The 24032-nt window shown below is 43.1% G+C and overlaps 1 long non-coding RNA gene and 1 pseudogene across 3 annotated transcripts in view; both read right to left on the reverse strand.

Moving 5' to 3' along the window:
- Positions 1–430: 430 nt before the first annotated feature.
- On the reverse strand, positions 431–6685 carry LOC143672475 (disintegrin and metalloproteinase domain-containing protein 33-like; annotated as a pseudogene). The gene is made up of 16 exons (XR_013169873.1): positions 6677–6685; positions 6391–6462; positions 6029–6188; positions 5862–5962; positions 5654–5796; positions 4996–5173; positions 4791–4880; positions 4260–4455; positions 4031–4139; positions 3735–3934; positions 3583–3658; positions 3390–3500; positions 3166–3304; positions 1753–1844; positions 1502–1629; positions 431–1218 (listed from the first exon to the last, which is right to left on the reverse strand). The product of XR_013169873.1 is annotated as a disintegrin and metalloproteinase domain-containing protein 33-like (transcript).
- An 82-nt stretch (positions 6686–6767) lies between these two features.
- The window catches only part of LOC143672623 (uncharacterized), a 42855-nt gene continuing 25590 nt past the window's right edge, over positions 6768–24032 (reverse strand). Inside the window, exons 2-4 of one of the 2 annotated variants that reach the window (XR_013169921.1) lie at positions 19217–19389; positions 15929–16001; positions 6768–6993 (exon numbers count right to left, since the gene is read on the reverse strand). This is a non-coding gene — a long non-coding RNA (uncharacterized LOC143672623). Of the gene's footprint in view, positions 6994–8326; positions 8345–15928; positions 16002–19216; positions 19390–24032 lie in introns of those variants that run through there. The other variant, XR_013169922.1, reaches the window with a different exon arrangement.

Genomic DNA, 24032 nt, shown 5'->3' on the forward strand with positions numbered 1-24032 from the left:
ACCAGCAGTTGACTGCAAACAGGTAAGTGAGCCTAACTGAGACCAGATGAACTACCCAGCAGAGCTCAACCACATCTGTCAACTCTCAGAGTTGGTCGTTCTATTAAATCACTAAATTTTGGGGTGGTTTTGTTATGCGGCAATAGTTGACTGATACAAAAGGTGACTCAGCAAGGAACTCTTACATGAAGCCCAAGAAGTGAACGGCATCTGAGACTGTCCAAGGTGGGGGAGGAGGGCAGTCAGAGAGGTTATTCAAGCCAAGCAGCATCATCTGATGCCCAGATAGATGCCTGGGGCCCTGGGTGCTATCTGAAGTCCCACCCACAAGCTACCACTCCTTGTGACCCTCACTCAGGGTGCCCCACTGGGGTTGAATGGAGACAGAAAAGACTCACAGAGGCCCAAGAGTAACATAGCTTTCTTCTGACTTTGACTCTGGTGTCCTTTCAACAATGGCTCCCTCTGTACCCTCCCAGAGAGTAATGTCCAAAATAAGGTGACTGCAGCAGATCCCACATACCCAAAAAGCTCAAGTAGAGGAATGGGGGTGGGGGTAAGGAAACATCTAGAGGATAAAACAGGGCAGGAGAAGGCCGGAAGGTAGGTCCCAAAGTTTTGTTTTTTGGGGAGCCAGGTTCCCACTAAAGTCTAAAATGCAGGGTCCCTGGAGTCCCAGTGTCTGGCCCAGGAGGCACTGTCCCCTGCAGAGCTGGTGTGGGTAAAGCATGTATAGCACACACACCCAGGCTACCAGGAAAGAGGCTTTCTGGATGCCCAGCAAGACCCAGTTTTGCCTGGTGAGGGAGGTCAGAGACCATGTGACCTTCGCTCCTTGGATTGACGGGTTACTGGGCTGGAGGGTGTACCCTGACATGACCCACCAGTGTAGAGGGGCAGGGAAACCCTGACATGACCCACCAGTGTGAAGGGGCAGGGAAACCCTGACATGACCCACTAGTGCGGAGGGGCAGTGTGTAGGGGCAGAGAAACAACTCCTGATGAGGCTCTGGGTTCTTGGGAGTGAGTGGGATGGAGCTCAACTGGAAAAGGAAACACTCAAGCTGCCAAAAGTGCAGGGGGTCAGCTGACCCTCTGGCTCTGCCCTTGGGGGTCCAGGTCCATGGAGTGGGTGTTGGTGGCCCCGAGTCTTCAAGTCTTCTCTTCATAGGTGCTACCTCTCACCGGAGACAGGATCTTGGCTTCTGAACTTACCTGCTAAGGAGGGGGTAGAAGGTGATCAGTTATCCTTGGAGAGCAAAGACTCCAGAGTGCAGGGACCCACCCCCAACCCATCCTCCTTCAGTGAGCTCCAATGACCCAGGAGGAGCTACTTATCCCTCCCTCACTCCAGGGGCTTCCAACATCCTAGTCTCCATGACAAGAGCTTCTCCAAGAGATCATCCCATTTCCAAAGCCAGAAACCTCAGAGTATGGCCAGTGAGATGGGGGCAAAAGAGGTAGGTGGATGAGTAATGAGACAAAGAGTGTGTCCACCCACCTTGGGGTGCAGGCAAGGCTGCGGGGTGCAGGCTTCTCAGAGTGGCTGCTAGGTTGTGGCAGAATTCTCAAGGTCTGGGGAGCAATGGGTGGAGGGCTGGTACTGTGAGCACCAGTGAGTAGGAGACCCTGGGGTCAGGTGGGGCACAGGGGACTTGAGGTAGCTGGTGCAAAGTAGGGCAGGAGGGTCCCATCTAAAAGGAAGGCCCATCTCTTGCCTCCCTCCCCATCTCCTGCTGGTGCCTCACTCACCCAGGGGCCAGGGCACTCCAGTGGCTGTAGAACCCAGCTTGGCAGGGTGAGCACTGCCCGAGGGGTGGTCCCGACATGGGCCAGCTTTGAGCCTGAACAGTGGGCTAGGAGGCCAGGAGGCTGGGACAGTGATCCTGAGCAGAGCATCTGGAGCTGCTTCCCTGCAGCCGACAGCAAGGCATTGGCCCTTTGACTTGAGTCTCCATGTTTCTGCAAAAAGCACCCTTTTGGGCTCCCTTCCTGAGCCCCTGAGAGAAATTCATGCCCTCCACAGCCTGACACTCCTCCCAAGCTGCAGCACCACCCCACTATCTGGCACCCTCCAGACACTGACATCACTCAGGCCCCTAAGAGGGTAGGATGTCCTCCCCCAAGGGCCATCTTGCCACTGGGGGTCATGCTATCTTAGAAGACTCCAAGCCATCTTTGGATGTTCTTGCCCTGTCTCTCAGGACCTTGCTGTTTCTTTGGATATCTCTTTGCCACAGTCTCCACTGCCCTCAAGACTCTGCCCTGGTGAGGTGGTACAGTCGCCTTTGTCCTCAACCCCTCCTGCTGCCAAGCTAAGTGCTACCCAGCTTGCTCCTCAGCCTACAGACCCACAACCACTACTCAGCACATCAAAGGCCTCCCAGCTGGTACCTGACACTCAGTGGGAGCCCTGCTCCTGTCTGGGGTGCCCCCTGGCCCCATTCTTGCCCTCTCCCCCAGCTTGCCGGGAACACCTGCATGGTCAGGCTGTGTCAGACATGGCTTTACAGCGCCCGCGTTGGCCAGGACCCAGTGAAGGATGCCTGTGGTCCACCATGCCTGGTATCATGTGACCCTCTTTCCAGGTCCCCTGGGACTGGATCAGCACTGGGCCCCTGGCACAGGGGCAGCCAGTGCCACAGCTGACCATGGCATGGAATGAAAACATGTGCTGTGCCCAGCATTTAGGAACTTCAAACAGGTAACAGAAGAAAATTAGGCAAGGAAGCGGCAGTAAGCCATGGCACTCATGAAACCAAGAAAGGCTGGAGAGGCCTGGAAGGGCCCAGTGGAGCCCAAACTTTAGGATTAGCTGATGGAGGCCAAAACCAAGGGTGAGGAGGCGGCCACCTGGTGGTGGAAACAGGAAGCTGGGGCACGGGAATGGGGTGCAGAAGCCCTGCCCTGAGGTGATGGTATGGGGGAAGGGGCAAGATCCACCCCCTGGACTTGATGGGAGGCCTTTATGGTCTCCTCTATAAGACTTCTTTCCAAGGCCTCTCCAGCCAGGCTTGCAGGTGGAAGCACCTGAGGGCATGGCCTAGGATCTCATCTCCAGCTCCCTGGACTCCATGCCACCCAGCAGACTCTCAGCAGTAGAACCACAGAGTAGGCAAGGATGCAGGGAGCTGCAGCCTCAGGGGCTGGGCATTCAGAGCCTACCCACAGCATACGGGGCCCCTCGGGCAGCCCCGTTGAAGGCAGGACCTTGATTGCTGGTAATAGCACCACGCCAGGCCGGCTCCGGGGAGCAGAGGCAGTAGAAAGCTGAGAAGCACCACCAGCAGGAAGGTGCCACCATCTGCAGATCACAGGGTGAGACTGAATTTTGAGCAGGTGCACTGCCTGGGGGGCCACCACCTGCACCCCTGCCCCCATTCATGCACTTTCAGGTTGCACCAGGCCGCTGTCCATGCTGCCACCCGGCCCTGGTTTCTTGCAGGAGGGTGGCGCCCAGCCTGGGTTGCAGTGGCAATTGTGGTTACCACTGCAAACCCGCAGATGGAAAGAGGAGGGCAGGGGGATCGTGAGGGGTCAGGGACCCCAAAGTCAGTCCACTACCCTGTGGGCTACTCACCCCGTGGGAATGGCACGCAGGCAGGCAAGGCTCCAGCTCCTGGAAGGTGGCGTTCTGGCAGCGCCTGTCCTGGCACACCTGTGGGCAGTGTGTGAACTGGGCATGAGAGATGTGGACACAGGTGGCAGGGCGGGTTCTGGCAAGCAGGGCTCACCATTCTAGGTCCACACTGGGTGCCCAGCTCAACTTGGCCCAAGTCAAGTAGGTCCAGCTGGGCACCAGGGGGTACCAGGGCTCCTTTGCAGGTGAGCTCTCTGCCGCCGAGATGGACCATGGAGTCCACGCGCACTGCACGGGCTGCGCGGGGGGCTCTGCTCCCCGTCCTGGAACTGAAGCTTTCCACATTGCGCATCTCTGGGGACCGAGTGAAGGGAAGTGAAAGGATATGTGGTGTCCCCTTTCCTCCAACACCCCCCCCACCGCTCCAGCCACCTTTGCTCCATGGGCTACCTGTGGAGGTAAGGCACAGAGTGACCTTCGCTGACCTGGCCACGGTTCTCTTGGGTGTCTCCCGCAGAGTTCATGACCCAGAAACAGGTCTCTGGGGCTGGGCCGGCACCTGGGGAAATGCAGGTTGCACCAGGGTCAGCCCAGGGAGGGCCAACGCTTCCAGGGCCTCAGTTCCCCTGGCCTGAGAAGAAGGGAGAAAAGGGCTGCGAGAGCACACGCGTCATCTCACCAGGCCCCCAGAGCTGCTGGCATTGCTGCTCGAGCGTAGTACACGCTCCATCCCGGCAGTAACCATGACCCCTGGCGCAGAGCATGCAGTCCAATAGGTAAACATCGGAGGAACAGAAGGGGGAGGCGCCTGTGCAGAACTCGGGGAGATCACAGTCGCCTGCCGCCTGGAGGCACAGCACGCCTGCCGGCTTCAGCTGCACGGGTGACCTGGGCAGGAAAGGCGGCGAGAGGGAGACCAGGACACCAAGAGAACTGAGGCAGTGAGAGATCCAGTCCCACAGCGCGGCTCAAAGGCGGGGTTGGGGCTGGGGCTGGGGAGAAAGGTATATCGGGCTGAGAAGCCACAGACCCAGTTGCTGCGGGAAATCCCATCGACCCACACACGGAAAAGAACCAGCCACCCTCAGGGGAGACGAAAGAGTGCCAGTAAGCGAAGGCCGGCAGGCGACTCCCAAGCGCCAAAGGTGAGACAGCAGCAGGTGTGTCAGCCCCATCCACAGCCCACACCCCGGTGCTTTCCAAGGCTCACCAGGCAGCGCGCGCAGCAGTCCCCGTATACGCACTGGGCCCCCGCGAGCAGCAAGCAGTTGTGGGCGAGGCAGCAGGAGTCCAGGCACTCCTTGGGCTAGAAAGGAGAGGGGTGACCAGGTCAGGGCACAGAGCCCCAGGCCTCGAGGATGGGGGCGAGGCTGGGGTCGGCCTTGGGCCCCCGGAACGAGGCCTGGAGTTCTGACCTGGCTGGCGCCGCAGTCGCACTCCTGGCCCGCCTCCACGAAGCCGTTCCCGCAGTGCGTCCGCGGCACCAAGAGCTCAGGCTGGGGTGCATTGGAGAGGCACGCGCCGCCCCACTTACGGAAGAAGGCGAAGAGCTGGCGGCGGCTGCAGGCGCTGAACACGCGCGGGAACGGGTGCCTGCGGGCGGCGCGGGGGCGTCGTGTGTGCGGGAACCACCACCACCCGCTGGGACGCGCCCCCCACCCTGAGGCAGGCCACTAAGCCGCGGGAGGTGCCGTTAGCGCCTGAGCACAGGGCGGCTGGGATCCTCCACGAGGCAAGGCCCAGAGAGCGGACGTGACCCGTGCAAAGATGCACAGGGAGCCCGAGAGGGGAGCGAGGGATGCGAGTCCCAACCCGGTGCTGCAGCTGCGTCCCAGGGTTGGAATGAGAACACTAGGTAGTATTTTGAGAGTCCACTTTGCTTACGTTTCCTCCATTTAAGTCTCACAAACAACCCTAAGGGCAGGTAATAATACTAGCCCATTTTACAAAAGAGAAAAATGAGGGATAACCCTTTCACCCTAAGAAACGCAGCCAAGGAATGACCCCTTCCTTCCCAAGTCGCGCAAACCCTTCCCCGCAACTCTAACCGCCCCCCGCCGCCTGCGCGCGCACCCCATAGACGCCGCCATAACACAGCCGCCCTGCTCCGCAGTGTCCTCCGCGCAGCAGCCGTTGGGGTCGTGGCTGAGGCCGAGGCTGTGGCCTATCTCTTGGGCCATGGTGGCTGCGGCGCCAGTGGGGAGCTCCGAGTGGTCCTGGGAGGGGGAGGGAGCGGTCACCGCAGTCTGACTCGCCCCCTCCCCCCTCCTTGTCGCCTCACGGAGCTCATGCCACCCGAGCTCTCAGCGCTGCACATGCCCTCGACGGTGCCAGGCCCACGGTGGCGCCCTGGAAGGTGCGGTCCCTAAGGGCAGAGCGTGACTGTGACGGGGCGGGGGCCAGGAGGCAGGACCCACCCCCAGCCTGCCCAAGACCCCCGTGAGGGACCCATGTGAGCAGCTGCGCCTAGTCATGTGTCCGCTGGGCCCACAGCCCCCGGCGCCTGTGCAGGAAGGCCCAGAGTGTCGGGTTCGCGTCCCGCGTGAGACGGCTCCGTCCACACTTCCAGCCTGGTCAGTGCCACCTGAATGTCCAGACTCCTGAGGAACTGAGGAGGGGCGGGGCTGAAGCCAGGGACACAGCGCCACCCCCACCCCCACTCCCCCACCCCCAGTCCCCTAGGGCTTTTGCTCATCCCCTCCTCCAGGTTCTTGCCCTCTCCTCTTCCCACACCTGCCACTCCCCCCCACACACAGGATCCGCCCGCCCGTGCCACAGTCCCTTACCGCTCTGTTCCTGCCACCCCCAACGTGGTCCACGTAGTTGGCGACCTCCAGGAGCTGCTGCATGGTGCAGCTGAGGTTCCGGTGCTGTGACAAGAACTGGAAAGCCGGGGAGCAGGTCAGGAGCGAAATCACCACGGAGTGTGAACTCCAAGGTGGTTAACATATACAAGAAGATTATATTCAGAGAGCGAGTAACTATTCAGTAATAGCTACTCTTCCTTAGATTCAATTATCGAGTTCAGATCAGGGATATGTATAATACCAACCTTTCATTAAAAAAAGTCACTTATTTAAGTAAATGTAACCTAACCCAGCACATCTGGATCCTCAACCATTTCCTTAACACCTACAATTAGAGGAGTAAACTACAGAAGTAATTACAAGTTCTGTGGTTGTGTGCATCTTTGTTTCTTTTATATTAAAGCAACATTTTGTTCTTGTCATTTATCATCAGAACTACCTTGGGTGTGGGGAATTTTTTCATTCCCATAAAAATCACTAAGACACTTACCTAAACCGAAAGGGTTACTAGGGGCAGAACCAGATGTGGAGCTACTATTAGGAGCAGATGATGTGGTAACATTGCTTCCAGTGGTGTGTGCTTGCTGAGCTGAATGAACCTGAGGCCTAGGAAAAATGAAATGAAGTCACAGCATAAACAGTGGAGCTAATTATTTTAAAAAGAATCTCTGAAGTTCCCACACCCAGAAATAAAGTGTAAGCTTTCAGACCAACTCAAATTACCAGTAAGTAAATATCCTGTGATAACTTAGCATTAGGAATACAAATACAAAGAAACATAGCAAAACATAAACCTAAAAAACCTAAAAAAAATCTAAAATACATGATTACTCCTACTCCTTTAGTATAAAGAACATAAATATTTCATTACTGTTAATCATACTGATTATGTAAAAGGAGCTGGCTCACCTCAAAGAGAATCAATGATCCAGTCACACCCACAAAGCTTGGTGTGGTAGTTTGAAACTATATGTACCCCAGAAAAGCATGTTTTTAAAATTAATCCATTTCTGTGGGTGTGAATCCACTGTAAGTAGGATCTTGTGATGAGGCTACTTCAGTTAAGGTGGGACCCACTTCATTCAGAATAGGTCTTAATCCTCTTACTGGAATCCTTTATAAGAGAACAAAATTCAGAGAGGGAGAAAAAGCCACTAAAACAAGAAGCTGAAATCTATGAAACCCAGAGAAGTGAGAGAACAGGAGGTGCCTTGCCATGTTGCAGGAGTCAAGAATCATCAGTAATCAATCTTCAAGAGGAAAGCAATGCCCTGATGATGCTGCCTTGGATCTGAACAGTTTCATGGCCTCAAAACTGTAAGCTTGTAAGCTAATAAATTTCCATTGTTAAAGACAACCCATTTTATGGCATGTGTTTTCAGCATGCCTAGCAAACTAAAGCACTTAACTATATAAGCTTTTAGTCTATCCTCCTCTTCTAGGAGGGGTAGGGGACAATTTTACTAAGACCTTTGGAACTGTTAAAAACAAAAAAGAACCACCAACAGAAAGTTGAAAAATCAATATAAGCAGTAACTGATTATTACTTAATATCATCTTTAATAACAAAATAGATTAGAAAATATTTTCATCTTATCTCAGTTAAGAGTTCTAAATCTCCTGGTTCTCTCACCGGTCCTAAAATGTACCTTTTTTTTCATTTTAACATCTGTGAAAGCAGATGTCTCACAATTACACACAATCACTTGAGATATATGCAGAAAGGTGATCTATCTTAGCTTTATGACTGAGTGCCCGAGGCACTGTTGTACATACTTGTTGAGCTTAATTACCACATAAAGTGTCTCCAATAAAAGAACATTACATTGTAAAAAGAAAACCAAAGCAACAAGAACAAGGGGGAATAAATTGCATTTCAGTGAAGTAAAGATTTGCTGTTAGGGAAATACCAGCATAAAAACTTGCAGAATAGGAGTCAATGGCATGGAAGAAAATCCTGGACAAAATAGTGTAGCACTCTTAAAAAATGCTTCATCACCAATAGCTTTGATAGTATAGAGTTTGATATAGAAAAATATACTCAGTGACTGAGTAAAAAACAGATTTAGAACAATCACTATGAATGTAAAGTTGTCTTAGGAAGGATTCACCGAATTTAATTCACTTGTATTTTCTTTTCTTTTCCACATATACAGAAAAATACAATAAAAATCCATATCCTGAAGTCTAAAAGATCTGTAAGTATAATACAAAATTTTTATGTCTTAAGAAAACATGACAGTTTAACTGGCAGTATTCTTCCATAGTAATAGCTAAAATAAAGGTGCCTCTTAAAAACTGATGGTGCCAGGTAGTGGCTGTGCCCATCAAGATGGCAAAGCAAAAAGCTTCAAGGCTCCATCACCCCCTTAGAAATTTGAACTAGCAAGAAGAACTGGCAGAAACATCTTTCTCAAAGCTCCAGAAAACAGTTAAAGGACTGCAGTAATGGGGAAAGCACTAAATCAAGAAAGAGATTACTTAAAACTAGTAGAATCACTGGATGCCCTGGCTGGACCCTCACTCATCCCTCACCAACTTAGTGCAGAGATGAGCATTTCCCTTCGTTCTGGTTCTGGAGGGAGCAGAGTAACTCTTGTGCACATGCTGGGAGTGTATGTGTCTGGCCCAATCTGTCTGCTGGGTGCCTGAGGAACTCACCATCCCAGAATTTACCCTGTCTTTAGAAGAGGAGCCTCAGAGAAATCACCTACAGAACAGAGTGGGGCAGTAGTCCAGTAGCTGCCTGAGGCAAAAGATTGATGGCTTTAGGTCATAACAGTGTAGTGCCCAGCACCTGTTTCCTAGGGAAGAAGGGACATTTATATTTGTGTAAATAAGGACAGCAGAATTTCTAGGGCCACATGTATATGCATAAGACAAAATGCATGCAAAGAAAGGATTAGGAGGCCTCTAAACTTTGGCCTGGAGGTATTTTCTAGATTAGCTGGAGGGTAAGCCCTGAAAGGGTGCACTCACACAGGTCAGTCTGCAAAGACTGGGAAAGCTGTTTCCTCTTTCTCTTTCTTTTTCTGTTAGCTCCTAGCATTGAAGGAAAGCTCTGTGATAACACTAGCTGGATACAAGCTTAAGGAACAGATGTCTTAGAGTCTAAATTTCAGGGATAACACATTAAAATAACAAAATGTCCAGGTTTCAACAAAAGATTACAGAGCATACAAAGAAATAAGAAGTCATGGTCCAGGCAATGAAAAAGATAAAAAGCATCAGAAACCATCAATAAGGAGGATCAGACCTGGAACATTCCAGACAAAATACTTGGCCTGGGAATTGAAACCCGGTCTCCTGCAAGGCAGGCAAGAATTCTACCAAATGGTCCTAAATATGCTCAAAAAGCCAAAGGAAAACATGAACAAAGAAAATATCAATAGAGAGATAGAAATTATAAAAAGGAACCAAATAGAGCTGAAGATGAAAGTAACAGAAATTTAAAATTTCCTAAAGGAGTTCAACAGCATATTGGAGCTAGCAGAGGGGAGAATCCATGAACATCTGAAAATAAGACAACAAAAATCATCCCATCTGAGGAACAGAAGGAATTAATGAAAGTGAACCGAGTCTGAGAAACCTGAGACATATCAGCAAATGTATCAATGTATGCAGTGTGGGAATCTCAGAGAGAGAAGGAAGAGAAAGGAGTAGCAAGAATACTCAAAGAAACAATGACTGGACAGACACATTCAAGATGCTAAACAAACTCCAAACAGGAGAAACCCAGAGACCAACGCCATGCCAGGTAATAACCAAACTGTTGAATGCCAAAGATGAAGAGAATTCTGGAAAAGGCAAGAGATAAGCAATCTATCATATACAAGGCAGCCTCAATAAGATTAAATGTTAATCTCTCATCAGAAACCACAGAGACAAGAAGGCAGTGGGAAGACATATTTTAAGTGCTATGTCTGGCAAAACTGTCTTTCAAAAATACAAAAGAGATTAAGCCATTCCCAGATTTAAAAAAAAAACAACTGAGGGACTTCATCACCATTAGACAGGCCCTCAAAGAAATGCTAAAGGGAGTTCTGCAGGTTGAAAGGAAAGGCCACTAGCCAAATTACTGAAGCCACACAAAGAAACAATGCTCTCTGGTAAAGATAATGATAAGGGTAAATATAAATAACAGTACTACTGTATTTACCAGTACTATTGTATTTTTTATTTGTAGCAACACTTTAATTTCCTATAGGATCTAAAAGGCAAATGCACAAAATGTAATGATACATTAGTGGTTTGGACTCAATGTATAAACATTTAATCTGTGATAAGACCTACATAAAGGTGGATGGGGAGGGTACAGGAACATAGTTTGGGTCTATTATTGAATTAATATCAGTTGATATCAAATCAAACTAGATTGTTATAGATTTAGGATCTCAGTGATGACCACAAAGAGAATATCAGATCTCAACAACCAGTTACAAGTATAGAAATCCAGTTCAGTCATCAAAAATCTTCCCACCAAAAAAAAAAGCTCAGAACCTGATGGCTTCACAGGAGAATTTTACCAAACTTTTCAAAAAGAACTGACACTAATCCTGCTCAAACACTTCCAAAAAAATTGAAGAAAAAGGAACGCTACCTAACTCATTTTATGAACTAACATCACTCTAATACCAAAATCAGATAAAGACAATATAAGAAAGAAGACTACAGCCCAATCTCCCTAATAAACATAGATGTGAAAATTCTTAACAAAAATACTAGCACATCATGTCCAATGCCACATTAAAAGAATTATACATCATGATCAAGTGGGATTCATACTAGGAATGTAATGGTGGTTCAACATAAGAAAATAAATCAACATAATACAGCACATTAACAAATAGAAAGGGGGAAAATCACATGCTCATATCAACTGATGCTGGAAAAACATTCAACAAAATCCAGTATCCTTTCCTGATAAAAACATTTCAAAAGTTAGGCATTGAAAGAAACTTTCTCAATATCATAAAAGGCATTTATGAAAAAACCATATCCAGTATCACACTTAATGGTGAGAAATTGAAAACATTCCCCTTGAGATCAGTGATGAGACAAGGATGCCCACTGTCACCACTATTATTCAACACTGTATTAGAAGTACTAGCTGGAGCAATGAGACAGGAGAAAGAAATAAAAGGCATCCAAATAGGAAGGGAAGAAGTAAAACTTTCATTATTTGCAGATGATATGATCCTATACTTAGAAAACTGCAGAAAATCTACAGTAAAATTACTTGAGCTAATAAAACAAATTCAGCAAAGTGGCAGGATACAAGATTAATGTACAAAAATCAGTAATGTTTCTATACAAAAGCAATGACCTATCTGAGGTAATAACTAAGGAAAAAATTCCATTCAGAATAGCAACCAGAAGAATTAGGTATCTAGAAATAAATCTAAACAGGGGTGTCAAGGACTTATACACATAAAATTATAAAAAATTGTTAAAAGAAATAAAAAATGACCTAAATAGATGGAAAGATATTCCATGCTTGTGGATAGGAAGTTTATTATCGTCAAGATGCCAATCCTACCCAAAGAGATCTACAGATTCAATACAATACCACTAAAAATCCTACTTTGAGGACTTGGAAAACCTGGCTGTCAAGTTTACATGGAAGGAAAAGAGACCTTGAATAGCTAAAGATACCCTCAAAAAGAAGAGCAAATTGGGAGGTCTACTACTTCCTGACTTCAAAGCTTACTATAAAGCCACAGTGATCAAAACAGCATGGTACTAGCACAGAGACAGAAGGGCTGACCAGCGGAACAGAATCAAGCATGCAGAGATTGACCACCAAATTTATGGACATTTGATCTTCAATAAGGCCCCCTAATCCACTGAATTGGGACAGAATAGTCTTTTCAGTAAATGGGCCTGGGAGAACTGGATTTCAATAGCCAAAAGAATGAAAGAGGACCCCTACCTTATACCCTATACAAAAATTAATTCAAAAAGGATCAAAGACCTAAATGTAAGAGCCAGTACCATAAAATGTTTAGAAATATATGTAGAGAAATATCTTCAAGATCTAGTAATAGGAGGTAGCTTCTTAAACTTTACACCTAAAGCACAAGTTGTGAAAGAAAAAACTGACAAATGGGAACTCCTTAAGATCAAGAGTTTCTGTGCCTCAAAGGACTTTGCTAAAGGTGATGAGGCAGCCAAACTCAAAGGGAGAAAATATTTGGAAACCACACATCAGAAAAAGGCCTGATATCCTGTGTACATAAAGAAATTCTACAGCTCACCAACAAAAGAACAAACAACCCAATTTTAAAATGGGCAGAGGAAATGAATAGGTACTTTTCTGAAGAGCAAATACAGATAGCTAAAAAGCACATGAAAAACTGCTCATCATCATTGCTACAAAGGAAATGCAAATTAAGATGACAATGAGCTATCACCTCACACCTATAAGAATGGCTGCTATTAAACAAACAGGAAACAACAAATGTTGGAGAGGATGTGGAAAAATTGGAATACTTATTCACTGTTGGTAGGAAGGTAAAATTGTTCAGCTGCTATGGAAATCAGTTTGGCCACTCCTCAGAAATCTAAATATTGAGTTGCCCTATGACCTAGTGATACAAATACTTAATATATACCCAGAGAGTTGAGACAGTGATATAAACAGACATTTGCATGCCAATGTTCATAGCGGCACTATTCACAATTGCCAAGACATGGAAACAATCCAGGTGCCCATCAACAGACAAGGGGATAAATAAAATGTGATCTATACATACAATGGAATATTCTGCAGCATTTAGATAAACTAATGTCCCAAAACATATGACTGATGTGAATGATCCTTGACCACATACTGATGAGTGAAATAAATCAGACACAAAAGGACAGATACTGTATGATTCCACTATTATGACTCTGATTAAGCCACCAGTGTTTCAGAGCAGCTAGAAGGAAAAACTTGAATGCCATTTTTTTTTTGTTGTTGTTTTGCCTTATAAAAAATGGACCTGCAGAGATTTTATTTGTGTAGAAAACACAGGATTGTTGCCAGAGTTGGTTATAACACATGAGCTATTCCCAAAGCACTCACAGTGGGCTAAATAACAAAATGGACTTCTTCTGTATGGTAGGTTGAATGTAAAATGTATCTGAGGGGCTAAAAAAACAAAAAGTTCATTTAATTTGCTGATTCCATGGCAAAGAAATGAGTGGTGGGATGTTAGAAGTTGATTTCTATGTATTGGGGAGGCAAAGGCAACCTCATAGCTTTAAAGACAAGAAAAATGGGGGCATTTCATATAAGCAGATGTCAGAGAACATCCCCTGCAAGACCCAGAGGACCTATGGATGGCAAGGCTGCAGGGAGCTGTGCCAGGATAGTGGCGACTCCAACTGGTATGACCCCTCACTGGCAATGCCAGGGTCTGGCCCAGCCCTGACCTCCTTCAGAACAAGTTGCCGAGCTCTGAGAAGAGGGATCAGGGATATGGGATGGCGCAGGTGGAAGGCTGAGATGGAACAGTTTTTATCCATCCCAGGTGCTGGGAGCCAGCTAGAAAAGATAGATGAAAACAAGGACCTACAAATATACTCAAGGTGTTCTAGGAAGAGGGAAATTGAGATGAGGGTCAGAAGTCACCCCAGTCTTTCCCTATGGCTTTTTCACTTCCTGGAGAATTGTGTGCTTGAGACCTGAGAATTGAGCTACAATGGCTCTGGGGAGGAGCCCCAGGGAAGCAGAGGGTGTCCTGAGGAAAGCCCAGCAGAGGGAATATACATGGCAAAGCTTCCTGGGGCCCAGACTCCAGCAATTCCAGGCATGGAACTGGGCAGCTGAGCCCCATTCTGAGATAGTCAAAAGGAGATCTCTAGGAGCTTGAGGTGTTAGACAGGCCTGCACCCAGCAGATCCTGGTCCCAGGGTACAGACATGCCATGGAAGCCCATGACACACTCTGGGAACTGTTCTGTAACTGCTGGTTGAAGTGTGCTTTGAAAATTACTGCTTTTTCTCTTTTCTTTGTGTGTGTGTGTACATGTATATATTCTACAACTAAAAAATAGTTTTAAAAAAAGCTATATGCAGTTATAGTAATATTAGATAAAATAAATTCCTGAAACCAAAATTTGAAAATATTTAGTAACATAGCTCACTACTATAGCAAAGTTGGTATTTGTGATAAATTTTTACTTGATATTTTGAGAATGCACACAGTTTTGATAGTTAATCAAATGGTATTTAAGATACTATCTAATATTTAGAATTCATGTGACTGTTTAATTTACAGATTTTTTCCTCCCTTGCTTTAATTTTAAATTGGTTTATGAAACTTACTGTGCAAACTCAGGGTTTACAATGATTATTCATATAATCATATAATCATAAATATGCCTATGGTTAAACTAACTAAAATTTCCCTTATTGGTGTTTCTAAGAGTATTGTTTGTTTTCTTAAATTAAAAAAAAAATTAATAGCCCCCACTCACCCCAGGAGCCTAGACAAAAAGAGAGAATATCAGAGAATATGCAAACTCATAGAAAGTAGAGGACAGATTACTCTTCCCAGGGCTGGGAATCAGGAACAATGGGTACTCATGCAAAATGAGTACAGGGTTTCTGACTGGGGTGAAGAGAAAGTTTTAGTAGAAGATAGTAGTAAGGGTACTGTAACACTGTGACTGTGACTAATCCCATTGAATGGTACACCTAGGAGGGGTTAAGATGGGAAGATTTGTGTTGTATACATGTTTCCAAAGTATAAAAAACAAAGAAAGAGCAAATGACAATTATATGCAGCACATGATACCGGGTGGGATCTAAGAATGGAGGAGAAATGGCTCATAAGGACACGACTGGGACATGAGAAAAAACTGGAATGTAGCAGTTAAGCTTTATGGTATCAATGCTAAATTTCCTGAACTTGATAACTGCACTTTAGGTGATTTACATAAGTGAACATCCTTGTTTGTAGGAAATGTACATGGAAGTATTATGTGTTCAAGGAAAATGATGAGTGCCACCTGCTCTCAAATGTTCAGAAAATATAGAAACATACAAAGGTGGCAAAATGTTAAATTTGGTGGATCTGAGTATCTGAGAATGCAGGTATGCCAGAGTTCTTTTTATGACATTCTGTATTATTTTTGCAAATGCATGGTAAGTTTAAAATTATTTCAAAATAAGAAGTTAATAAGAAATTGATGGTACCTTAGATTTAATGTAATACAATTAGTGATTTCTGGTTTCTAAAATGAGTTATGCCTAATCTTTGTCCAAAACTCTTGCTAAAACAACAACAACAAAATAACTAAAATGCATTAATTACCTGTTCTTATCATTCAAGTAATTAAGATATAATGACTAAATACTAACAAACCTTCTAAAATATTAAATGGTTGTCTGACAAACATGTAAGAATTAACATCAAATCACATTTGTTTTTGAAAACATCGCTATCAGCAGCAGAGATGAATTAAAATTAATGACAGAAAAATTATTTAATTAAAGGAAACATATGAATACTATTTCATGGTTTAAAGCTGTATGTGTTCTAAAATCATACCTGTTTTGTGTTTTGATGACAAGGTGAACAGTAAGTCCATCATGAATTCCATGCTGACTCAAAGTATCTTGATCTTTTAAAATTTTTCCAGCAAATATTAACATAAGTTGGTCAGTATGCGATTTGAAACAGAGATTTGTTCCTTGAACTAAATAAGATAAAAATAAAACTATAGGTGTTTGCATAGCACCATCCAATCTAGCTTCTAAAAGTGCCTCAAATAGGCCCCTACTACAGATATTACAATTCAATTTCAAGATTGTTGATCTTCATTACACTAAGGCCTACCAATTCATTTCTTCACTATATTTTTATTCATTTTATGCCGACGGTGTCAAATAGAGGTCAAGACACAACTACTTCTTCCCAAGTCTATTCCTCAGACTTTCATCCCCAGCCCTGCTCCTTTCAAGATAAAATATATGTATAGCCAACCTCATATTCTCAGCCTATTATACTGCCTATGCTACCCACTTCTTTTCATCAAACATTTATTAACAAGTACTACTTTGGAGATATAAAGATAAAAAGCAAAATCTATCTCTGAAGGAGAACAGTCCAATGAGTAAATCATGTAAACCACAAAGTGTAATCAAAGAGTTAGAGAAGGTTTCCCAGAAGTGAAAATTGAAGAAAGATTAGGAAGGAAGTTGGAAAACCTGAAGAACAGCTTTCCAGGGAGGAGAATAACATGCAAAAGCAAACAGGAGAAAAAGAACATCATACCATATAGAGGAACCTTTACCAAAACCACTTGTACATGCTTCCCTTGACTTTCAGAATCAGAAACCTCAAGGTGGGGCCACAGAACCAACATTAAAACAGTGTCGTAGGGCATCTTAAGTCCAAATTCAGTTTAAAAAATCACCTCTTCTTCAAACCACTTTACCCCTTTCCTTCCAGCAGTAGTTCTCAACAGTTGATGGCACTCTTCCCAAAGGGGTCTTTTTGAAATATATGGAGACATTTTTGGTGTCACAATAAGCAGAGACACAGTAAATGACATAATGTTTGAAATTCCAAAATTCCAGCAAAGGCAAGGGAGGGGAGGTGTAGAGGAATAGAGGGATATGTCCATTACTGAGATAGGTACATGAAAATTCATTAAATTCTACTTTTGCATATGAGTGCAGTTTTCCATAATCAAGTTACCACACTCAACATAGACAATGGGTTTCTACCTTTATGAAAGCATATGAATGTTGTTTCAATTGTGAAAAATGTAATAAGGTATAAAATTAATAAAATAACTATACTGCCATAAATATTTGAGTATTTCCTTCTGTTTTCTTTCCCTATGTTTGAGATCATCTGATACAGTCCTTTTTTTATCTAAGATTAACAATGTCCAAGTAATTTTTTAATTCTTGTAAAAATTTGCATAACATCAATTATGGAGACAGACCCTAATATAACCATCTTCCCATTATTGTCACTTTATTTCCTCTGTAATCTACTTGAAATAAGGTAATGAATGTCAGAACATACGTTCTTGTGAGGATTACTGGAAAATGTATATAAAATGCAAGCACCAAACACACCAGGCACACAGGTGGTCACTAAGTGAAGCTAACACTGTTACCCCTCAACAACTCTGTGAGGCATATGGTTTTAATCCCATTTCAGATACAGAAACAAAGAAAGGTTAAATATATCCCAAACTCCCTATTAAGGGTATTAGGTACAGCTAATAAACTGCTGGGTTGGGATTCAAAACTAGATCTGCCTTTAAAGATCAATCTACCCAGATCAGCCATACTCTTTCATATGTATAATCAGAGGGTTAATCTAGACTTGTGTTTCTTATTTTAAATTAAAAAATCCCATGGTATCTCCTCATGTGTCATTCTGAAATAAATGATTTAAGTATCTAACATGTGACTGATTATACTGTATTTTACTTTGTAATATGTTACAATGAAGACACACCTACTCTTACATTCTTTCAAATCCCCACTAACACATTAAAGGATTTTTTTAAACAGCTTTGAGATATAATTTACATACCATAAAATTCACCTATATAAAGGGTACAATTCAAAATCTTTTAGCATATTCTCAGATATGTATATACAATCACCAGTCAATTTTAGAACATAATCACATACCTTTTTAGCTATCACAACCCTCCCACCCTGCCCCCAATCTTCTCATTCTCTCAGCTTTAAGAACCACTTAATCTACTTTCTATCTCTGTAGATTTCTCCATCCTGGAGATGTCATATAAATGGAAAAATAAAACTTGGTCTTTAGTGATTGACTTCTTTGACTTAGCATAATGTTTTCAAGGATCATACATATAGTTGCATATCAGTACTTCATTCCTTTAATTGCAAAATAATATTCCATTGTATGAATATGCTGTATGATGGTTAGCCATTCATCAGCTGAGAGATTTTAGGGTGTATTATGAAGAATGCTGCTATGAAAGTGTGTTGTAAAAAGATTTGTGCAGACATGTTTTCAGTTCCAAGGAGCATAATTTCTGTATTACATGGTAACTCTATGTTTAACCTTTTGAGGAGCTACCAGAATGGTTTCCAAAGTGGTGGCATCCTTTATAATTCCATAAGCAGTGCATGAGGGTTGTAATTCATCTACATCTTCACCAACACTTGTATCTGACTTTTTTATTATACCCATCTGTATTAGTTTGTTAAGCTGCCAGAATGTAAAATACCAGAAACAAAATGGCTTTTAAAAGAGGGATTTAATAAGTTGCAAGTTTACAGCTCTAAGGGAGTGAGAATGTCAAATTAAGGCACCAAAAAGAGGTGACCCTCACTCAACAAAGGCTGATGTCATCTGAAACACCTCTATCAGCTGGGAAGGCAAGTGGCTGGCATCTGCTGGGGTCTTTGGCTTCTCATTCAAACAGCTTCCCTGGGGCATTTTCTTTCTCCTTCTACAAAGATCTGTGACTGTATGAGCACTGTTCTCCAAAAATCTGCATCCCCAAGCATCTCTGTCCTTTCTGAGGCTTCTCCAAAATGTTTCCCCTTTTAAAAGACTCCTGTAAACTAATCAAGATTCACCAGAAATGGGCAGAGTCACATCTCCATCTAACCAAAAGGCTGCACCCACAACTGGGCACGCCATACCCTCACGGAGATAGTCTCATCAAAGATCACACCCACAACTGGGAGTGCCACATCTCTGTGGGATAATCTAATCAAAAGGGATTCCACCCTGCAATACTGAATCAGGATTTAAGGAAGTGGCTTTTCTGGGATACACAACACTTTCAAATCAGCACACAATCCTAGTGGGTATGAAATGGCATCTCACTGTGGTTTTGATTGGTATCCTGATGACTAATGATTTTGAACATCTTTTCAAGATCACTGGCCTTTGTATATCTTCTTTGGAGAAATGTCAGATCCTTTACTGATTTTTTAAATGGGGTAGTCTTTTTCATTATTTAGTTGTAAGAGTTCTTTATATATTCTAGATAAAAATCCCTGTAAAACATGATTTACAGAAGGTAATTTTTTATTTTATATTGAAATAATTTCAAGTCTACAGTGCAGAAGCAAAACTAGTTTCAATTCCAAAACACCCTACTCATAGATACCCAAATCCACCAACCTTTAACATTTTGCCACATGTTGAGGGTTGAATCATGCCCCCCACAAAAAGCACACTGAGGTGTCAACCGCTGATCCTGTGGGTGCCAATTATTTGTAAAAGGGGCCTTTGAAGCTATTACTAGTTAAGGTGTTCCCAAGTGGTGGTAGGACTGAAGTTCTTATAAGCAAAGGAAACAGAATCCATGGGAAGAGTATGAAACCAGAAGTCAAATAAACCCAGAAGAGAAGAGAAAGAAGATCACCATGTACACTTCTCATGTGACAAAAGAGTCATGACCAAGGATTGCTGGTAGTAAGACTCAAAACACCAGTTTTGGGGGAGAAAACAATGCCTTAACGATGCCTTGATTTTAGACTTCTACCCTCAGAACTCTAAGCCAATAAATTCCCATTGCTTAAGTCAAACCACTGAATGGTACTTGTTTTAGCAGCTGTAAAACAAATACTACATTTGCCATACCATTTCTCTTTTTTCTAAACATCTGAGAATATGCTGTATATATTCAATATATACAATATATTGAATTGAACATTCAATACTTTTCTTAAGAACAAGGATATGGAATTAAAGTTTCAAACATACAGTTCTGGGTGGAGATGGTGGCTTAGCAATGTGTGCAATTTAGTTTGATCTCCAGAACAGCTACTAAATAACCAGAAACAGTACAGAACAGCTCCTGGGGCCACATCAGTGACTGGACACACAACATACCTCAGTCTGTACCAGTGGGACCAGCGGTGAGACCCCCCAGAACTGTGAGTTGCCCAAGCTGCTGAGGACAGCACCCCTCCCCTACAGGCTGCTTCCCATAGGGGAAAGGAAAGGGACTTTACCAGCAGCAGGGATTGAGCACAACTAAATTACAATTGTGGAATTAATTAACAAATTCTGACAACTAGAAATAGGCCCCCAGCTCAGGTGTACCTGGTCAAAGTGGAGGTCGCTCATTGTTATCCTGGTGCCAAGGGGGCAGGGTTGACAGAAAAAGAAAAAAGAAAAAGAAACACAGGTTTTTGTGGCTGTGTTTCTACAAAGGCCTGACTACCTTTGGATACAGCTGCAGGACTTCTCAAGATGCAACTGCCCCAGGCATAGGCAGAAACAAGCTCATTTGAGGGCTTGTCTGGAGCCTGTGCCTTCCCCAGGGGAGGGATGAGGCCCAACTCAGATGGAATCCCTCCCTTAAGAAACTCAGACACCAGGGCTTGGTAATTTGAAGCCATTAAAATCAACCTACAACCTCTCCTCTGTCTCCATCATGCACCCAGAAGGGAAAGTCTTCTGAAGTTAAAGGTACCACATCATCTTATGCTGGTGGGACCTGCAGGCAGACAAGCACCACATACTGGGCTGGATGAGAAAAACAGAGTCTAGAGACTTCACAGGAAAGTCTTTCAACCTGCTGGGTCTCACCCTCAGGGAAAATCAACACAGGTGACACTTTCATCCTGAAAAGAGGCCAGTTTGGTCAAGAAAAATCCGGCTGGGGTCTATAATATCTAAGGAGACCCTTCTAAGGGTGGGGTGGGGGAAAGGCACCATACAGGCAGGGCAAGAAACAAGAAAACAAGAACTGAAAAATTCTGCTCTGTTAAACAAAACCTAAGCTAGAGGTCCAGAAAAAGCTGAACTAAATGTCAAAAAACAGACAGACAAATTCATCCAGCAAGAAAACACTAGGTAAAAGAAGTGAAAGCAATCTCCAGAATAAACTAATTAAGGTAATTAAATGCTTAGACACAAGCAAAAAATAACAAATCACACTAGGAAAATTGAACATATGGCCCAGTCAAAGGAACAAACCAACAACTCCAATGAGATACAAGAGTTGAAGCAATTAATTCAGAATATATGAATAAACATGGTAAACCTCATCAAAAATCAAATCAATGAATTGAGGGAATTTATAAAGAAGTAAGGAATGAAGAAAAAGAAGAAATCAAAAGTCTGAAAAAACAAATCACAGAACTTATGGGAATGAAAGACACAGTAGAAGAGATGAAAAAAACAATGGAAACCTACAATGGTAGATTTAGAGAGGCAGAAGACAGGATTAGTGAACTGGAAAATGGAACATCTGAAATCCAACAAGAAAAAGAAAACATAGGGAAAAAAAGCAAAAATATGAGCAGGGACTCAGGGAAATGAATGACAATATGAAGTGTACGAATATACATGTTGTGGGAGTCCCAGAGGGGAAAAGGAGGAGAAAAACTAATGGAGGAAATTATCACTGAAAATTTCCCAACTCTTATGAAAGACTTAAAATTACAGAACAAAGAAGTGCAGCATAACCCAAAGAGAATAGATTGAAACAGACGTACTCCAAAACACTTACTAATCAGAATGTCAGAGGTCAAAGAGAAAGAGAGAATCTTGAAAGCAGCCAGAGAAAAGCAATCCATCACATACAAGGGAAGCCCAATAAGGCTATGCATAGATTTTTCAGCAGAAACCATGGAGGTGAGAAGACAGTGGGATGATACATTTAAATTACTAAAAGAAAAACTGCCAACCAAGAATTCTATATCCAGCAAAACTGTCCTTCAAAAATGAGGAAGAAATTAAAACATTTTCTGACAAAAAATCACTGAGAGAATTTGTGACTGAGAGACCAGCTCTGCAAGAAATACTAAAGGGAGCACTAGAGACAGATATGAAAAGAAAGAAGAGAGAGGTGTGGAGAAGAGTGTAGAAAGGAAGACTATGAGTAAAGGTAAAAAGAAGGAAAATTAAATATGACATATAAAATCCAAAAGGCAAAATGATAGAAGAAAGTACTACCCATACAGTATTAACACTAAATGTTAATGGATTAAACTACACAATCAAAAGACACAGACTGGAAGAATGGATTAAAACAGAACCCATCTATATGCTGTCTACAGGAATCACATCTTAGACCCAGGGATAAACAAAGGTTGAAAGTGAAAGGTTGGGAAAAGATATTTCATGCAAATAACAATCAGAAAAGAGCAGGAGTAGCTATACTAATATCCAACAAATTAGACTTCAAATGTAAAACAGTTAAAAGAGACAAAGAATGATGTTATGTATTAATTAAAGGAACAATTCACATGAAGACATAACAATCATAAATATGCACCAAACCAGAATGCTCCAAAATACATGCAGCAAACACTGAAAACACTGAAAAAAGAAACAGACACATCTACCATAATAGCTGGAGAATTCAATTCACCACTCTCATCAATGGACAGAACATCTAGACAGAGGATCAATAAAGAAACAGAGAAATTGAATAATATAATAAATGACATTTATAGGACATTACACCCCACAACAGCAGGATACACATTTTTCTCAAGTGCTCATGGATCATTCTGAAGGATAGACCATATTCTGGGTCACTAAGCAAGTCTCAATAAATTTTAAAAGATGGAAATCATACAAAACACTTTCTCAGATCATAAAAGAATGAAGTTGGAAATCAGTAATAGGCAGAGTGGCAGAAAATTCACAAATATGTGGAGGCTCAACAACACACTCTTAAACAACCAGTGGGTCAAGGAAGAAATTACAAGAAAATCAGTAAATATCTCGAGGCAAATGAAAATGAAAACACATGCCAAAACTTATGGGATGCAGCAAAGTCAGGGCTAAGAGGGAAATTTATTGCCCTAAATGCCTATATCAAAAAAGAAGAAAGGGCAAAAATTAAGGAATTAACTGTCCACTTGGGAGAAGTAGAGAAAGAACAGCAAACTAACCCCAAAGCAAGCAAAAGGAAAGAAATAACAAAGATTAAAGCAGAAATAAATGAAATTGAGAACATGGAAACAATTGTGAAAATCAACAAAACCAGAAGCTGGTTTTATGAGAAAATCAATAACATCGATGGACCCTTAGCAAGACTGACAAAAAGAAGAGAAACGATGCAAATAAATATGATCAGAAATTGAAAAGGACACATAACCACTGACCCCACAGAAATAAAGGAAGTAATGACAGGATACTATGAACAACTTTATGCTAATAAATACAACAATGTAAATGAAATGCACAACTTTCTAGAAAGACATGAACAACCAACTTTGTCTTGAGAAGAAATAGACAAGCTCAACAAATCAATCACAAGTAAAGCTACTGAATCAGTCATTAAGAAGCTCCCCCAAAAGAAAAGTTCAGGACCAGATGGCTTCACATGTGAATTCTACCAAATATTCCAGAAAGAACTAGTACCAATCCTGCTCAAACTCTTCAAAAAAATGGAAGGAGCGTGAAAGCTACCTAACTGATTCTATGAAGCCAACATCACCCTCATACCAAAGCCAAAGATATTACAAAAAAAGAAAACCACAGACCAATCTCTCTAATAAAGATAGATGTAAAAATCCTCAACAAAATTCTAGCAAATCAAATCCAGCAACACATTAAAAGAATTATACATCATGACCAAGTAGGATTCATCCCAGGTATGCAAGAATGGTTCAACATAAGAAAATCAATTCATGTGATACACCATATCAACAAATCAAAGCAGAAAAACCAC

The sequence above is a fragment of the Tamandua tetradactyla genome, chromosome Y (assembly GCF_023851605.1).
Source record: "Tamandua tetradactyla isolate mTamTet1 chromosome Y, mTamTet1.pri, whole genome shotgun sequence".
Classification (NCBI taxonomy): Eukaryota; Metazoa; Chordata; class Mammalia; order Pilosa; family Myrmecophagidae; genus Tamandua; species Tamandua tetradactyla.